At 44.1% G+C, this 18,636-nt stretch overlaps 1 protein-coding gene across 1 annotated transcript in view; it reads left to right on the top strand.

Annotated features, from left to right (window-relative positions):
* USP45 (ubiquitin specific peptidase 45) overlaps positions 1-18,636 on the top strand; it is a 170,451-nt gene that overhangs the window by 9,175 nt on the left and 142,640 nt on the right. The window lies entirely within an intron of this gene.

Genomic DNA, 18,636 nt, shown 5'->3' with positions numbered 1-18,636 from the left:
TCCGCATCCATTCCGTCCCCATAGAGAATGAATGGGTCCACACTAGGGGTGGGCGATATGGCCTAAAATCTATATTGCGATATAATTTTAAGCATGTGCGATATGCGATATATTCTATATTGGGTTAAACTTTTATTTTTTACTTTTTATTTAATAACAGCCTCCTTAGGGGCTAGAACCCTTGTCCTATTCATCCTAATAGATCTCTATTAGGGTGAATAGGACTTCACACTCTTCCTGCTGCCCTGTGCATAGTGCACACAGCAGCAGGGAGCTGACTATGGCAGCAAGGGCTTGAGTAGCGTCCTGGCTGCCATAGTAACCGATCCGAGCCCCGCGATTACACTGCTGGGGCTCTGATCAGAAGCTGCCACCCTGGGGCCACTGCCACCAATGATTTAATCGTGTGGAGGGGGGGCCCGCAAGTAATATAATGCTTAGAAGAGAGGGAGTAGAAGGGAGGGGCTGTGGCCACTGCGCTACCAATGAATATAGTTAATATGCCTGAATACAAACGTAGCCTGCATGTGCCGGCCATATCCCATACCTGGCCTCTATTACTGCGCGCCGTAATCCGCCGCAATAAACCCCTCAGGTCCTGAGGGGTTAATTGCGGCAGATCACGGCGCGCAGTAATAGAGGCCAGGTATGGGATATGGCCGGCACATGGAGGCTACGTTTGTATTCACACTATGTCAGTGGTACTTTCCGCACTAGATAGACGTGTAGAGGTATATGATCACAACCCAAACATATAATCAGAATATCATGTGAACTGGGTATCTTAAAACATTACTTTTACTATGTAGTTTTTAAAATAGGTTTTGAGTGAACCACATTGTGAGGCAAGATACAAATAAATAAGAACACCACCTACTCATTCCATAAGATGAAATGGAGAAAAAGGCTGGATCTTACCAAATTCAGTAGAGAGATCCACACCTGATGGCGTGATGGTCCTTTCGTGGATGACAGAAGGACATTTGTGACCGGCACTTAGGTGGTAAACGGCAGTGATGGAATCTCCTGTTATGCCCTGGAATAACGGCCCTACCTAGATGGAGGGTTAGGGACTAAACAGTACACCTGCCTACCAAACACAGAGCACCCGCCCTGATAGGGGCGACCCCATACGGAACCTGTCCCTGTATTGGGGCCTATTCCCTATTGTACAAAGCCCTACATGCCATGTTTCGTTCTGAATTACCAGAACTCATCAGGGGACTTCAATGAACTTAAGGGAATGCTAAAGAAAACGGAAACAAAAAGTACACAACAATGGTCACTATCAGTCCTATGTGACTGACTATATATAGAACTAGCTAATAGATCATAAATGTCAGGATCTACTTACTATAATCGACTAAGGCAGGTTCCCCGTCGTATTAGCTGTATGAACTTTTAATAGCAAGTGTCCAAATGCAGGTGTAGAGAAGTGTCCCCTGTCCACCTGTGTCTCACCTCCATTTGTGGTAGTTTGGGAGAGAGCGCGTCACCCGACTCCTCCCCCTGTCACTATTCAACCGGTTCCCGGACATGTCCTAATGGGTGAAAATCCCTCTCATTAAGTCTAAATGCCTCCAACATCATACTTGGGGTAATTTCTCGACATAGTTAATTCAAAATCCCCATATACACTAAATACTTAATATGGTTCCTCCAGAGTGATCGCTGTTCTCATTCAGCCATACACCCCTCTGAGGATACCATATACTCAAACATACTACCCCTTCAGGTTAATGACTCCGTCCCATCTGTACCATCAGATGGGGCAGATGTCTCCTATCGGGGGTTTACGGTCGTTCAGGGTGTCACAAGGGCCAATCATGTTTAGTGACAATAGCCCCCGTGACACACCACGTCCGTCCAAACATACACTATGTTTTCCTTTTTAGAGGTAAAAGACCAAAGGATAGGACTCACCCCCCACTGGCCAGGCCCGGACACCGTAAAAACTGGACAAAAGACTGTATGACATTGGGGACATCAAAATCGATAATTGCGGACCAAGGAGAAACCCCGGTGAGGACATCCCTGGAGAGAGACAATTAAATATTAGTGTTTGGTGAACAACTCAAAAAATTAAAATCATCACAACTAAGTTGGACACAATCTTAAGTTACACAAAATAACAAATAAAGATCCCGTCTACACTTGAGAGGAAGAGACACATTGGATCCCTTATAGAAAGACCCCCAGATTAAAATCTCTATTGAGTCCCCTAGGTTCACGTGTATCGAGCCTATGAATCCATTTTAGCTCTAGTTGTTTAAGGGGGGTCTCCCGATCCCCCCCCCTCCGTAATGGTGGTATCCCATCTATGACCTGAAATCGAAGTTGGGACAAATTATGTCCCAATTTGTCAAAGTGATCTGGTACTGGGAGATCCAAAGCTTTTTTTCGGATCTTGGACTTATGTTGTGTGATCCTCTTTTTTTATCTCCTGTGTGGTTTCCCCCACATAGAGCAGCCCACACGGGCATTGAAGGGTGTAAATGACATATTTACAGGTATAAAACTGTCTAATTTAGTATTTTTTTCCAGTATGAGGGTGTGCAAATGTTTTTCCTTTTATCATGTTATTACAATGGCAACACCCTAGGCAGGGGTAACATCCTATTTGTTTCTGTGGTTGCATGTTTGGAGGTTTATCAGCGTGCACTAACCTGTCTCTAACATTAGGACCTCTTCTATATGAGAATAGAGGGGGATTTTTGAATTCTGGGGTATCTGGAAATGCTTGTGTAAGAAGTTTCCAGTTCTTTCTAATCACCGTAGCTACCTGTCTGCTCAACATTGTATATCTGGAAACAAAAGGAATCCTATTTTGAACACTCAATTTATCTGTGTTCTTCTCGAGCAATTTATCCCTTTCCATTCTATGAGCCCTATCCTGATGTTTATTCGTCAATTGTGTAGGGTATCCCCTGTTGACAAATTTTTTATTCATTTCCCACAATCTTGTCTCCACTTTTTCCTCGTCACTGACAAATCTACGTACCCGTAGGAATTGACTGTACGGCAATGATTTTATCCTGTCTCGTGGGTGTGAACTGTCGTATTGTAGGATGTTGTTTTTGTCAGTGTTCTTCACATGTATGTCTGTGCCCAATTTCCCATCCTGAACACATACCAATGTGTCCAGGAATTGTAGCTCGGTCATAGAACTGACTCTCGTGAATTTTAGAGCTGGATGGATATTATTCAGGTACTCATTGAATGTGTGTAATTCCAGTTCTGTGCCTGTCCATATACAAAAGATATCGTCAATGTATCTCATCCAGCCCCTCACAAATTTGAAGGAGCTGGATGGATACACAAATTGACTCTCTATATAGGACATGTAGATGTTAGCGTAAACTGGTGCGGCGTTAGACCCCATTGCGGTCCCCCTAGTTTGTAAAAAAAATTGGTCCTTAAACTTAAAATAATTACAGGTCAGTATAATCTCCAATAATGTCAGAATAAAATTCACCATTTCTGGTGTATATTCTGAGTCATTCAAGACATGCCTGACCGCCTCCAAACCTTTGTCATGGTCAATGCTAGTATTTAGACTGACCACATCAAACGAGACTAGCCTATCTCCAGGTTCAACTCTTAGTTCTTTCAATTTATGCAAGAAATGGGTAGTATCTTTCACATAGGACAAAGCTCTTGTTAAATATGTTTGAAGTACCCTATCCAAGAACATAGCTGGTCGTGAAAGAACAGAGTTGATGCCGGACACTATAGGGCGCCCTGGCGGATCAACTCTGTTCTTATGTATCTTGGGTAGGGTATACAGTACTGGGGTGACAGGATATGTGACTATCAAGTAATCATGTAGTGGACCATCTATGATATCCTCAGCGTACGCGTCATCTACCAAAAGCTTGATCTTACGAGAGATCTCAAACTTTGGGTCGTGATCAATTTGACGGTAGACCGAGGTATCATTGAGCTGTCTCTTTATCTCACATTCATATTTCACAGTGTCCATAATGACAATAGCTCCGCCTTTGTCGGCTGGCTTGATGGTAATTTCATCTCTATTGCTCAGTTTAGTTAGTATATTTTTCTCTGTTTTAGTGAGGTTAGATCTGAACCTGATCTGTGACCGTTCCCTTAGTTTCTGCATATATTTCTGTACCAATGTAATATATGCCTCAATGACATTGATATTTGGCGGTGGTTGAAACTTACTTTTAATTGAAAGGTTATATTTTTTAAGGGTCATGGTGTTATGTCCACCCTCCTCCTCCCTTTTGGTGGTATCATCCCTTTTTCCTGAAAAAGAAACTTTAAGTCTCAAACGTCTAAAGAAAAGGTACAAATCCACTTCATATTCAAACCAATCTATAAACATGGTAGGGCAATAAGATAAACCCTTATTCAATAATGTCAATTCGGACTCTGAAAAAGAAAATGATGAGATATTTACCACTAGACTATCTACTTCAGTCTGTTCATGACTTGATCTCTCGTTTTGTCCAAATGTCCTATCCGGTTCTGGCCGATCGGTGGTTTCTTTGACCTGGTTGTCACAGTACTTCCTCCATCGCCTGTGTTTAGATCCTCCCCTCCTTTGTTGTCTCGTTTTCTCTGGTTGAGACCTTGACCTAAAAAAGGAGGGTCATCGCTATAGTCCTCAGATGATTCCGGGGTGGTCACGTCTGTATCCGTTCTTCCATCATAGGGTTTGCGGCGTGGTTTCCCTTTAAATTGTATGTTTTGGTTCCTTTGTCGTCCCATGGTCTGCTTTCTATATACTTCACCTCGAGTGTAGTCATCGAGGTCTCGGTGCCATTTTTGCCTCTTGGTGATCTCAATATTATTCCAGTATTTATGTAAGTCAGTATCCAGTTTGGTTTTAATTGCTGATATTTCAGTTACTGATAATAAAGTGCTTAGCTGGTTCTCCAATGCATTGATACGCGTCTGGTTAGTTTCTAACTCAAGTTGCAAATACTCCATATTTAGAAGCATGATGTCCATAGAATAACGATTCGATATCATTTCGAATTTTGCGCAAAATTCGCTATTATTCGGAAGCAGAATTGGTCTAAGATGAGAACGAAGACCCCTCGGAATCCTCCCAGCTCTATAGTATTCCCGGAGGGTAGATTGATGGAGTTCATGGGAAATCCGTACCTTTTTCTCCTGTTCTAATTTACGTTTAATCAGATCAGCTGTGGGTTTATTCAAAAAAGAATCCTCTCCAGAGCTCTCCCCCAGGATCCTAGTCACCTCCTCCTCAGTGTAGACCGAACTTCCTGCTGTTGCCATTTATTTTTTTTAAAAAGGTGAAAAAAATGAAAAAGGTTCTCACCTCTTTCAAAAATATTTTTATGTAAAAAAAAGTCCGTATTTTAGTGTGCACGCTCAGATAAAAGCCATACTGGATATATATAGAGATCCGGCAGCACTACTAGACCCAACTAACAATTGGGCAAACCGTAAAAAATACCTTTAACTGTGGTAGTGGTGGTGCAAGCAGATGGGGATCCTGGCTGATGATCCCAACGTCAGAGAAATACAAAGAAATCCGCAGGACTCGTCATATGTAGAAAATATGGTGTTGGTTTATTCCATAAGAACAGCAAGGTGATGCGACGTTTCGACCGTCCTCGGTCTTTTTCAAGCAATGCAGTGAATATACAACATGTGTCTTTTATATAGTGCCTAGTAAATGTGATTAACCCTCCCCCAGGTGAATCAATACATCCTCATTAATACATAATAGTACTTCACCATACATAATCATCAATAAATAGCTTTCTGGTGCAATGTGCAATCCTGTAAGTTACCTCCTCTATAGGGATGGCATCCACGGGCATCGTTCCCTGTCCGCAAAATCTTCCAGGACATACGTAAAGAACAACCTTCCCTAATTGAAGAGTTTAGGTCCATGATTCACGAAGAAGTCAGATCCTCTTTATCTCAGCTTACTTCTTTACCTAGGGATCCACCCCAGCTAAAAGACAGAAGATAGCGCCCCCCTCTTCCTCAGATTCAGACGGAATAGCTGAAGACGCTTCGTCCTCTAGACCCTGGGACGACGAGGAAGCCTCCTCTGACATAGAATACTCTGAATCTGACAGAAGGTTTTGTTTTTCCTCTGAATGCATGCCAGACTTATTAAAGGCTGTCAGAGCCACTATGGGGGTGGAGGAAGCCCAGAAGTCCCATTCAGTACAGAACGAGATGTTCGGAGGTCTTCGCGTAAAAAAAAACAGCGTTTTTCCTATAAACGAGAATATACGTGAGATGGTCCTCGACGAGTGGTCCAATCCCGAGAAACGCCTGGGGGTACCCAAGTCATTTCGGAATCGACTTCTATTTGATCCAAATGAGTGCAAAATATTTAATGAAACACCTAAGATCGATGTTCAGGTCGCAAAAGTAAATAAGAAGACAGCTCTATCATTTGAGGACGCCTCACAGTTACTCGACCCCATGGACAGGAAGGTGGACAGCTTATTGAAGAAATCCGGGGAGGCCGCAATGTACAATGTACAACCTAAAGAATAATATTGTTGCTACCTCGGTGGCGAGGGCCATGGGGTTGTAGTTAAACGAACTAGAGACTCATATCTGTGACAAGAGCCCTAGGGAGGAGATCTTAAATTCCCTTCCCCTGCTGAAGTCTGCCACTGCATTTATGGCTAATGCCTCGGGCGGAATCCGTAAGATTCGCCGCCAAGGATGCCGGCCTATCCAATGCGGCCCGCCGGGCCTTGTGGATGAAGTGCTGGCCCAAGGATAAAACCTTGTTGTGCTCCATCCCCTTCTCGGGGGAGTACGTCTTTGGCCCTGTGTTAGACCATATTTTAGAAAAGGCGGCAGACAAAAAGAAAGGTTTCCCCGAAGAACGATTTTTTTAAAAGGAAATTTCCCTTTCGTGCCTCCGCTAGTCAGGGTAGGCCCTACAGAGATAAAGGGAAGTCGGGTCGCTGGAGCTACCCCAAGGGTGGCAAGGGAATAGGCACTCCCCTCCCTTCCTCCCAGGGTAAATCTAGTGACAGACAATGACGCCAGAGTCGGGGGGAGATTGAAGAATTTTGTAGCCCTTTGGGTTTCCATTACCCAGAATCCTTGGGCCCGGGAGATCATAAGATCCGGCCTCCAAAAAGAGTTTTCTTCATCTCCCCCAAACCGTTTCATTGTCACTAGTTCCGGCTCATCCTCAGTAAACAAGAAAATCCGGCAGGGAGTCCAGAGCCTTCTAGAGATGGGTGTAGTAACCCAGGTCCCATTGTCACAGGTAGGGCAGGGGTTCTATTCAAACCTGTTCTTGGTTCAAAAGAAGGGAGGCTTATTTCGCACTATCATAAATTTAAAGACCCTAAACAAATTTATAGTCTATCTGAGACTCAGGATGGAGTCTCTGATACCACTGATAGGAAGAAACGCTCTCATGTGCTCTGTAGACCTAAGGGACGCCTACTATCACGTCCCGATCCACCCAGATTCCCAGAAATTTCTGAGATTCGCAATTCGGGATCGCAAAGGCTCAATCCTTCACTTCCAATTTACGGCTCTTCCCTTTGGAATATCATCTGCTGCCAGAGTCTTCACGAAGCTTGTTGTCGAGATGGTGGCCTCCCTGAGGCAGAGGCTTGGTGATCGTTCCATACTTGGACGATTTCCTCATAATTGGGGACAGCGAAAGTCAGCTCAGAGCGAACCTAGACACGTTCCTATCATTCATACGAAATCTAGGCTGGTTAATAAACTTGCAAAAATCAAATCTCCAACCATCCAGTATGATTCAGTTTCTGGGGGTCATTCTAGATTCCCAAGTTCAACACACGTTCCTACCATTGGATCTTTAAACAAAGGTTTCTGATTTTGTCCAACGGTTTCAGAGCAGAAGGTCCTGCACCATAAGGGAAGCCATGACCCTTCTAGGTCTTCTCTTGTCTTGCATACCCTCGGTACCCTGGAGTCAGTCACACTTCCGGATCCTCCAAGCCTGGATTCTCAGAACATGGAACAGGCAGCAGAACTCCCTGAATCACAGAGTGTCCATCCCTCTACTAGTGAAGACCTTCCTAGACTGGTGGACGAACTCGAACAACCTCTCCTTGGGAGTCCCCTGGGAGAAGGCTCCTTACGTTCAGGTCCTAACAGACGCAAACGAAAAAGGATGGAGAGCGAAGGTGGGGGATCATTACTTTCAGGGTACCTGGCCGCCAACAACTCGTTCTCAATCATCCAACTTCAGAGAGCTGAGGGCGGTTTGGGAGTCATTGAAGGCGGCGGAAGACCTCCTCCAAGGCCTACACCTAAAAGTCCTATCCGGCAACATGACTACAGTAGCGTACCTTTCTCGTCAAGGTGGGACAAGATCAGCGAAACTGATGTACATATCAGAAAAAAATTTCAATTGGGCAGAGTTCCATGTAGAATCCATCTCTGCGATTCACCTGAAAGGGGCTCTGAACATAGAGGCAGACTACCTCAGTCGAAATCTAATAGACCACACGGAATGGTCTCTGAATCGGGTTGTTTTTCAAATGCTGATAGACAGATGGGCACCCCTCAAATAGATCTGTTCGCCTCAAGAGAAAATGCGAAGGTACCAACATTCTGCTCCCTAAGTCCACGGGACAATCCTTGGGCGCTGGATGCATTCACAATAAAATGGAATTGGAACCTTTGCTACGCATTGCCTCTGATTCCCAAAATAATCCAGAAGCTCAGCCAAGAACATACAACTCTGATCCTAATAGCCCCTTACTGGCCGAAGAGAAGTTGGTTTCCTTCTCTAAAAAACCTGCACCCAGGAGGGATCTCCTTCATCAGGGACCAATCCTACACCACAACCCGAACTTCCTAAAGTTGACAGCCTGGATCCTGAGGTCCAGATGCTAAAATCTCTGGGTCTCTCCGACCGAGTAATATCCACCCTGAAGGCGAGTAGAAAGAAGGTCACCTATCTACTTGAAAATTTTACGTTACATCTGCTCATCCTGCCGGAGGGGAGGCCATGCTAAATGCCTGTTTTCAATGTTTGTTTGAGGAAACTCAAATGATGACTGTCCATATATGAACAGTGACGTCACTGGAGATTCCTAACCTAACGCACACGTATAACCGAGGCCAGTAATGGATGCCGTATTGTGGCATCCGTCCCCCATAAGCTGTTATACCGTCTGTTAAATGTATTCATTATTTTACTGGATTCTTTGGTTTGGAATAGTGTGGACTTTTGTGCTACTCTAGTGATGTTTACCAGCCAGATAGAGGCCAAAAAGACTGTCTTTTGGCCGGCGTCTGGCAATGGACTCCCAGTGCACATGCTGAACATAAAATGAGATGAGAACAAGCCCCAAGGGTGGGATCACATCACGTTTTTTGCCTCTGTTTGACGTATACATTAGAGGACAAAAAGGATACAAAAACTCTATGGTGAAGGGATGCCTCTGTTTGGCATCAGTCTGAGGCATCCGTTTAAGGTATATGTTAAAGGGATTCTGTCATGACATTTTAGGCCTATAACCTAAACATATGGCCAGGTCCGTCCAAATAGCATGAATCCGAAACTGTACTTATTAAATGTGCCTGTGGCTCTATTAGCACATAAAACGGGTTTTTATAACCTGTCATTCACCTACCTAAGGTGCCCAAAGGGACGTCGCTTCATACAGGGTGCCCGGCTGCAGCCATCTCCGTCTGGTGGCCAGCGCCGCCTTCCCAGTTGAAATCGCCACCTTCCTCACCTCAGCCCCACCTCCGCAATCGTCCGGTCCCTTTGCCAGATCCCGCATGTGCACTAGGCATAACCTGAGGGACCGGACGATTGCGGAGGGTGGCTGAGTTGAGGAAGGCGGCACTATAGACAGGGAGGGCGGCGATTTCAACTAATAAGACGGCGGTGCTGGGCACCAGACGGAGATGGCTGCAGCCGGGCACACTCTATGAAGCGACGTCCCCTTGGGCACCTTAGGTAGGTGAATGACAGGTTATAAAAACCTGTTTTATGTGCTAATAGAGCCACAGGCACATTTAATAAGTACAGTTTCGGATTCATGCTATTTGGACGGACCTGGCCATATGTTTAGGTTGTAGGCCTAAAATGTCATGACAGAATCCCTTTAAACTGCTAGGAAAAACATGATGTGAACCCAGCCTAAGTTATTAAACTAAAACACTTGTTCTTGGTTAAGTGAAGTATAGATCATAACTAATATTATTATCACTTAGTTTATTGGATTTATACTAATACAGAATCCGGGACATGGCTACAAAAAAGTCCCAGTCCTTGCACCTATAACATTGGTAAAAGTGTGGGAGCTGGGTCCCAACATTTCATCCATTCCTTGTACTTCAGCTGTGAAAATGTGCAAATGACATTAGTGCTGCGTGAGAGCCCTCAGTAATTACATTAAGCGGCAGGGATGAGGACGAGCGCTGGGTTCCCAAAAGAATGCTTGCAGCTGTGAGACTCTCACAGCTGATCCCGTGGGCTGGCGGGCCCACCAATCCAAACGTGCTGAGAGAAGGAGCATGTCTGACACTGGAAGAATAAAGCAAGATTGCTTCTAGGGAGAGCCACCCAGGAAGTTGTTGTACACGGGGTTAACAGCCTGGGAGTGGCAGGTGTAATTAGAAGATTTGGCAGCCTGTGGGACTTCCCATGGAAATGTTCATTTGTCAGGCACGCAGCGTGCCACCTGATGGGCTGCTTTTCTGTCACTGCAAGGTGTCTGCTGGTTTCTTCCCATTTACACTGTCCAATACAAAGGATTACAAAAGACTGTATAGAATGAGCATAGGCGTAACTATAGCCATAGCACTTGTGGCTGGGGGGGCCCCCAATCAGGTTGAAGAACATTGTACGTTTCTGAGGGGAATAACAATATAGTGACTTTTTTCCTCTAATTTGGGTTTTCTGTTACGTGGTGCTATTATACATATTTCTTTGGCTGGTTTCACATCATGTTTTTCCCAAAAAACGTATACGTTAACTGATGCCATACAGTGGCATCTATTCACCGTAGAGTTACATTGTAAAAAAAACAAAAACAAAGGTATAAGTTTTTTTTACTATTGTAAAAAGAGAGTATACTTTTTTTATATTTTAATTTTTTTTAACCGCACTGTGCAGGGTACAAGAACGTGGTGTGCTGCCTTTTTGTATCCTTTTTCTTCCCTAAAGTATACGTATACGCCCTCTGGTATTTTCCTCGCTCAGTACTATAATTAGTAGCATCGGAACAGGGAGGAGGAGACTAAGGTTTTGTCCATGGGTATCTTTCTCCCTGAAACCTGGCTGTGACGCTCTGCGCTGCGATTGGACAGCGCTACAGCCAGGAAGAAGGAGACGCCCACTGAGAAAGCCTCGGTCTTCTCTTCATTGTTCCGATACTCCTAATTATAATACAAGGCGCCAAAATCAACGGAGTGGCACAGCAGAAAAACTGGGGGGGGGGGGTCTTTTGAAAAAATAAAAAACAGCCATGGCATCAGTGGGGGCCGCCCTATAAGGTAACACCCTAATTAGACTTTTGCAAAACTGATGAAAGGTCCTCTTTAAGTTTGCATAGCCACAACAACATTGGCACATGTACACTGAACAGCCATAACATTAATGCATCAGGTGCAATGTACTGTGTGACGCCTTTCTATCATAGCCAGCAGTAACTTATTCAGTTGTTCTTTTGTGGGATTAGACCAGACTTGTTAGCCTTTGCTCCTGATGCACATCAGTCAGCTGTGGTTCAGCGGTTGTCCTTCCTTGGACTACCTTTAGTAGGTACTTACCACTGCATACCTGGAACACCTCACAAGACCTGCTGCATTGTAGATTCTCTGACCAGATTGTCTAACCACACTCAGATCAACTTCAAGAACTTACTGGTCACTTGCTTCCTAATATTTCCCACTCCTTGCTCTGCATAGGGTCTTTTTAAATTTTTTATAAAGAAAAAATTGGCTATATACAAAAGAATAAAAAAAGGTTTTTAAAGTGATTAGATGTATGACCCTTGTCAGCCCTAATGGATTGCAAGTGATATACACACATTCATACAGACTGCAATTAAAAGGGTTGTCCGGGTTCAGAGCTGAACCCAGACATATCCCCTTCTCCCCCTACTCAGTCTCCGTGATATGAACATCAGAGCATTTCATGCTCCGATGCCCTCCTTTGCCCTGCGCTGTATCGCGCAGGGCAAAGGCATTTTCTGGAGTCCCGCCTGGGGAAGGCTAGGTGGCGGCTCCCGCCTAGCAGTGAGCCCGGTGACATCACTGGCACTAATGGGCAGGCTTTAGCGCTGCCCTATCTTGTAAAACGGCTAGGGCAGCACTAAAGCTGCCCATCAGAGCTGGTGACGTCACCGGGAACACTGCTAGGTGGAAGCCTCTGCCTAGCAGTGTAAAAATGTATACAAAAAAGCCCTTTCCCTGCGCGATTCAGCCCTGGGCAAGGGAGAGCATTGGAGCATGAAATACTCCGATGCTCATGTGAGGGGGGGGCTGCTTGGGTGAAAATGGGGATATGTCCGGGTTCAGCTTTGTACCTAGACAACCACTTTAATGGAGTGCTGAATAGTAGACTCGATTTGTCAATACTTTTTGAAGTAGGTGCTGTTCTCATACAAACAATTCTTTTGGCAACCATTGCCCTGTGTAAAAAAAAAACTTTAGTCCTAAGGATCAACTGCCAGTCCTTGTCAGCACAACACAATGATGTGTTCGCCAGTATTAGGTGGCAATCTAGCTAATCTTTTGCCACAGAGCTGAAGTCACTATGGAAGAATAGATGTCAGTGGAACCATGCTGCACACGTCTTCAGCCATTCTAGCCTTGCGAGCTTTTGAAAATCTTTGCCCTTTTGAATAGTATTTTTCCACCCACGAGTTAAGACTTCAGGTAGTTTATTGTGTACAGTTCTATGGAGCGAGTACATTTTTTGTTTAATTGAAATATGTTGAGCTGAAAAATTGAAAACCAGACAAGCTATTAATTGTGCTCTTGTGATGTAGACCTTCAGCTGAGGTGAGTTCAATAGCAAGATGTTTGCCCTTGACGCGGCAGTACCTGGGAAAAAGAGCACAATGAAGAGTAATATACAGATTGGAAAAGTGCATTGACGAGATGGACAAACAGTGATTTTTTTTTACGACCGTGTCCTTTATTAATAGTAGGAAATGTTAGTAATTTTCTTTTCGCAAGTTTGAAGGTTTGGATTTATAAAGCAGTGTGATAAAATAACCAACAAATCACTGAAAATGATATAAAAGACAGTTTCAATAACCGAAAATACACTCACCTAAAGAATTATTAGGAACACCATACTAATACGGTGTTGGACCCCCTTTTGCCTTCAGAACTGCCTTAATTCTACGTGGCATTGATTCAACAAGGTGCTGATAGCATTCTTTAGAAATGTTGGCCCATATTGATAGGATAGCATCTTGCAGTTGATGGAGATTTGAGGGATGCACATCCAGGGCACGAAGCTCCCCTTCCACCACATCCCAAAGATGCTCTATTGGGTTGAGTTCTGGTGACTGTGGGGGCCATTTTAGTACAGTGAACTCATTGTCATGTTTAAGAAACCAATTTGAAATGATTTGAGCTTTGTGACATGGTGCATTATCCTGCTGGAAGTAGCCATCAGAGGATGGATACATGTTCTCATTCTGTTTACGCCAAATTCGTACTGAATGTCTCAACAGAAATCGAGACTCATCAGACCAGGCAACATTTTTCCAGTCTTCAACAGTCCAATTTTGGTGAGCTCGTGCAAATTGTAGCCTCTTTTTCCTATTTGTAGTGGAGATGAGTGGTACCCGGTGGGGTCTTCTGCTGTTGTAGCCCATCCGCCTCAAGGTTGTGCGTGTTGTGGCTTCACAAATGCTTTGCTGCATACCTCGGTTGTAACGAGTGGTTATTTCAGTCAACGTTGCTCTTCTATCAGCTTGAATCAGTCGGCCCATTCTCCTCTGACCTCTAGCATCCACAAGGCATTTTTGCCCACAGGACTGCCGCATACTGGATGTTTTTCCCTTTTCACACCATTCTTTGTAAACCCTAGAAATGGTTGTGCGTGAAAATCCCAGTAACTGAGCAGATTGTGAAATACTCAGACCGGCCCGTCTGGCACCAACAACCATGCCACGCTCAAAATTGCTTAAATCACCTTTCTTTCCCATTCTGACATTCAGTTTGGAGTTCAGGAGATTGTCTTGACCAGGACCACCCCCCTAAATGCATTGAAGCAACTGCCATGTGATTGGTTGACTAGATAATTGCATTAATGAGAAATAGAACAGGTGTTCCTAATAATTCTTTAGGTGAGTGTATATCACTGAGGGCAACTTCCTAAAACTGCAGTGGTCTGTGAGGAAAAGAGACAATCAAAGATACACAGTATAATACAAAGATAAACTTATCCGATAGCAGAAGACGTAGACGTAGGCATCCTCCTCTCACAGACCAGCATGCACGGTTAGAGGGCTCAAGGGGGCCATAACTCACTTTTAAATGTATGGTCTAGGGTGGGCTCATGCCCCATAGGTGGATTCGGGCTGCCAGACTGCCCGTCCCGATCACATGATCCTAGTGCATACCACTTTTGGGCATACCATCCACCTACCTCCTCCCCATGTCCTCGCCCCCTATTAGGAGAAACAGATAAGAGTGCTCTCCACGCCCTCAACACGTGGAGCGCATCTGCACAGGTGACAGAGCAACCAGCCCCATTGACATGCGGGATCTCGTATTACACAGCGAGATCCCGCTATACTCTCAAACATACTGTGATCACCTGATAGACTCACGTGATTGCATCCGCAATGGCCTTGCATTCCACCCAGTTAAGTTTTAGGAAGTTGCCCTCAGTGATTATATGATAAAATAACCAGCATTATGGTACACGTAGTAGCAGATTTCATGTGCTTACACTGAAAGTTTGAGAACAAATCCGAATTAATTCTTCATGTCCGTAAATCATGAACATGTGCTTTCCATGTTCCCCATGGGCAGCACATGTATCCATTGATTTTAATATGTTTATTTGCAAAACAACAGTGGCATGCACTACTTTAGTTCATAATATGGGCCAAACACGTCCATTGAAGTCTGTGGATCTGTGAAAACCACTGACAAAACACAGATGAAATCCGCGTTCTGTCAGTGGTTTTCACTGACTGTTGGTAGGAGATGCTCTGGAAATTCCATTTTCAGACTAAGACCTCATACATTCGACTGTATTTTGGATCCACATTTTTTGCAGATCCTTTTATTGCTATGGATCCATAAAAAAAAAAAAAGCACACAGATGTCATCTGTGGGCTGTCCACATCCGAATGTCTTTCCTGCATATTATAGAACTTGTCCGTTTCGGAGACCAGGATAGGCGCTTCTATTACTGGGATTGAGAAAAGTGTGGATTGCAGATGAAAGGTATGCATATTTTCTGGATCCGAGTTTTGCGGATCACAAAACGCATATGGTGGTGGGCATGTGGAATACAGATGACACAAGGAGGGCAAAAGACACAGGGGCCAACAACAGACCCTTCACAGACATTTTCACTGAAAAAAGATGGATCAGAATGGATTTCAGCCATGGATCATGTATGTCCATCAGGTGCTTGACGCAGATTTGTCAGAAAAGGAACAATCTGCAGCATAAATTAACCCTTGGAGTGGATGTTAAATCTGTAACATGTACATTTTTACCATAGATTCCACCCTTTGCAGTACACGGGGTGCAGTCTTTAGCAAATCTAAAAGAAAATCTTCATGTACTGGATTTGCCACTGAATATGCAGACGGTTATGTCCTGTTTGGCGGTAAAGTAGTCTCCCATTAAAGATGTTTTTTTGAATTATTAAAAGAAGTCTTCCCCAAGGAATTGACCTGTGAAACAACTATCCTGTGCACCTTTGCTCCTCCTGCCTTCTCCGCCAGCCCCACCGTCTTTTTGATTGACAGGACTAGGTGGGATACCTATGCGGAAACCTGACCATTTCTGTCAGGAAGGAGAGGGGGCATTGGGAGTAAACAGGAGGGTCAAGGATGTACAGAGTGACTTGGGCCCACCCTCGAGGCACTAAACTGCTCATTTCCATATGGCTTGACAGTAGGCATCACTAAGAGAGAGATATCATTGCCTTCAGCTGAGCTATCCCCACACGGCATTGTGCCAGGTTTAACAGAAAACTTCCTGGTGACAGGCTCTCTCTCTACGTTGCTATTTGGCAAAATGAGCCCATTGAAAGGACAGTCCATCCTCCTTATGTTGCTGATTATGGAGTGCTTTGTGTAGGTGTCCATAACAGCTCTACACATGTAGATAATGTATCAGAGTCTTGTGAGAATGATCACTTCTTTTACCATGTATGATGCCTTATTTTGGTGAACAGATCAACTAATGGTATCATCTTCTGCTTTTGCTACCACTGCTTTAACACACAATAGTAGGCAACTATATTATGTTAAATTCTTTGTTAATATGAGGGTCGATCCAGACCATGAACATAACAATTCCAGTAACTTGATATTACATGCAGTTGCTCTTGACCATTCAGTAATTTATCGGCTACCGTTTACAGGAATTTTTAGTCTGCTAATGAGAGGCATCCTATCCAGTGATGTAGAACAGTTGAGGGACAGCGTGAAGCTGCAGCATAGTGTCTACTATGTAATATTAGACTTATACCCATTTTAAATGCTTGTACCATTTGACCCATGGGTAGTTGCTTAATGTCATCTACACACCAAAAGTTTCCTGTTGGCAGCAGCCTACTGGTCCATTCACACGTCCGTAGTGTATTGTGGATCCGCAATACACCCGGCCAGCACCCCCATAGAACTGCCTATTCTTGTCCGGAATTGCGGACAAGAATAGGACATGTTCTATTTTTTTCTGGAGCGGCGGACCAGAAGTTCGGAGGCGCTCTCCAGAGATGCGGACAGCACACTGTGTGCTGTCCGCATCCATTCCTGCCTCATAGAGAATGAATGGGTCCGCACCCGTTCCGCAATTTGCGGAACGGATGTGGACCCATTCTACGGACGTGTGAATGGACCCTTAGGAGAGCAACAACTGTGGCATTGTTATACACAAGTGGACAAAATTGTTGTTACCCTTCTGTTAAAGAAAGAAAAATCCACAATGGTGACTGAAATAAGTTAAAACTGACAAAAGTAAAAATAAATACATTTTCGGAAAATCAACTAATGAAAATCAGACATTGCTTTTGAATTGTGGTTTAACAGAACCGTTTAAAACACAAACTAATAAAACTGGCCCAGGCAAAACTGATGGTACCCCTAGAAAAGATTGAAAATAATTTGACCGTCAGGACATGATTAACTACGGTGTGTCCTGTAATTAGCTTCATAAGTGTCTTCAAAATTATAATTATTTACAGTAAAGGGTGAAAAGTAGTCACTGTGCTGTTTGGTATCATGGAGTGTACCACACTGAACATTGACCAAAGAAAGCTAAGGAGAGAGTTGTCTTAGGAGATAAACGTGTTAAAGGTAAAGGCTATAAGGCCTCCAAAGATCTCAGCTTGATGTTCCTGTTACTACAGTTGTACATATTATTCAGAAGTTTAAGGTCTACGGGACTGTAACCAACCTCCCTGGACATGGCTGCAACAGGACAATTGATGACAAATTGAAGAGACAGACTATACAAATGGTAACCAAAGAGATTGGAGGTGAACTACAAGGTCAATGTACACCAGTGTCAGATGGCACCATCCTTCGCTGTCTAAGGGTACTTTCACACTAGCGTTTTTCTTTTCCGGCGCTGAGTTCCGTCCTAGGGGCTCAAATCCGGAAAATAACTGATCAGTTTTATCCTAATGCATTCTGAATGGAGAGTAATCAGTTCAGGATGCATCAGGATGTCTTCAGTTCAGTCTTTTTGACTGATCAGGCTTTTCAGAAAACCGTAGCATGTTGTATTTTTACCTCCGGCCAAAAATCCTGAACACTTTGACTGAACGCCGGATCCGGTCTTTTCCCCATTGACTTGCATTAACGCCGGCGCCGTGTGTTCAGTCAAACCGGATCCGGCTTTTGCATGTTAAACCCGAAAAATGTGAAAAAAATGTTAAAGTCCATAAATGGCGGATCCGTTTTTTCCAATGCATTTTTTCATTGTGATCAAAATCCTGATCAGGATTCAAATGTAATCCGTTTTCACGCGGTTTTCCGGATCCGGCGGGCAGTTCCGGTGTCGGAATTGAACGCCAGATTCAAACAACGCTAGTGTGAAAGTAGCCTTAGCCAAAGCAGCTAATGGAAGACAACCGAGGAGGAAACCACTGTTGAAAACAAATCATAAAGCGAGACTGGAATTTGCCAAAATACATATTGATGTGCCGCAAAGCTTCTGGGAGAATGTCCTTTTGGACAGATGAGAGAAAACTGGAACTTTTTGGCAAGTCACATCAGCTCTATGTTCACAGACATAGAAATGAAGGACACAAAGAAAAGTTCATTGTACCTACTGTAAAATATGGAGGAGGCTCAGTCCTTTTTTGCGCTGCTTTGTTGAATCTGACACAGGGCGTCTTGAATCTGTGGAGGGTACAATGAAATCTTAAGACTATTAAGGCATTCTAGAGCGAAATGTGCTGCCCAATGTCAGAAAGCTTGGGCTCCGTTGCAGGTCATGGGT

The sequence above is a fragment of the Bufo bufo genome, chromosome 4, assembly GCF_905171765.1.
Source record: "Bufo bufo chromosome 4, aBufBuf1.1, whole genome shotgun sequence".
Taxonomy (NCBI): Eukaryota; Metazoa; Chordata; class Amphibia; order Anura; family Bufonidae; genus Bufo; species Bufo bufo.
This window is presented reverse-complemented; position numbering and strand designations above follow the sequence as displayed.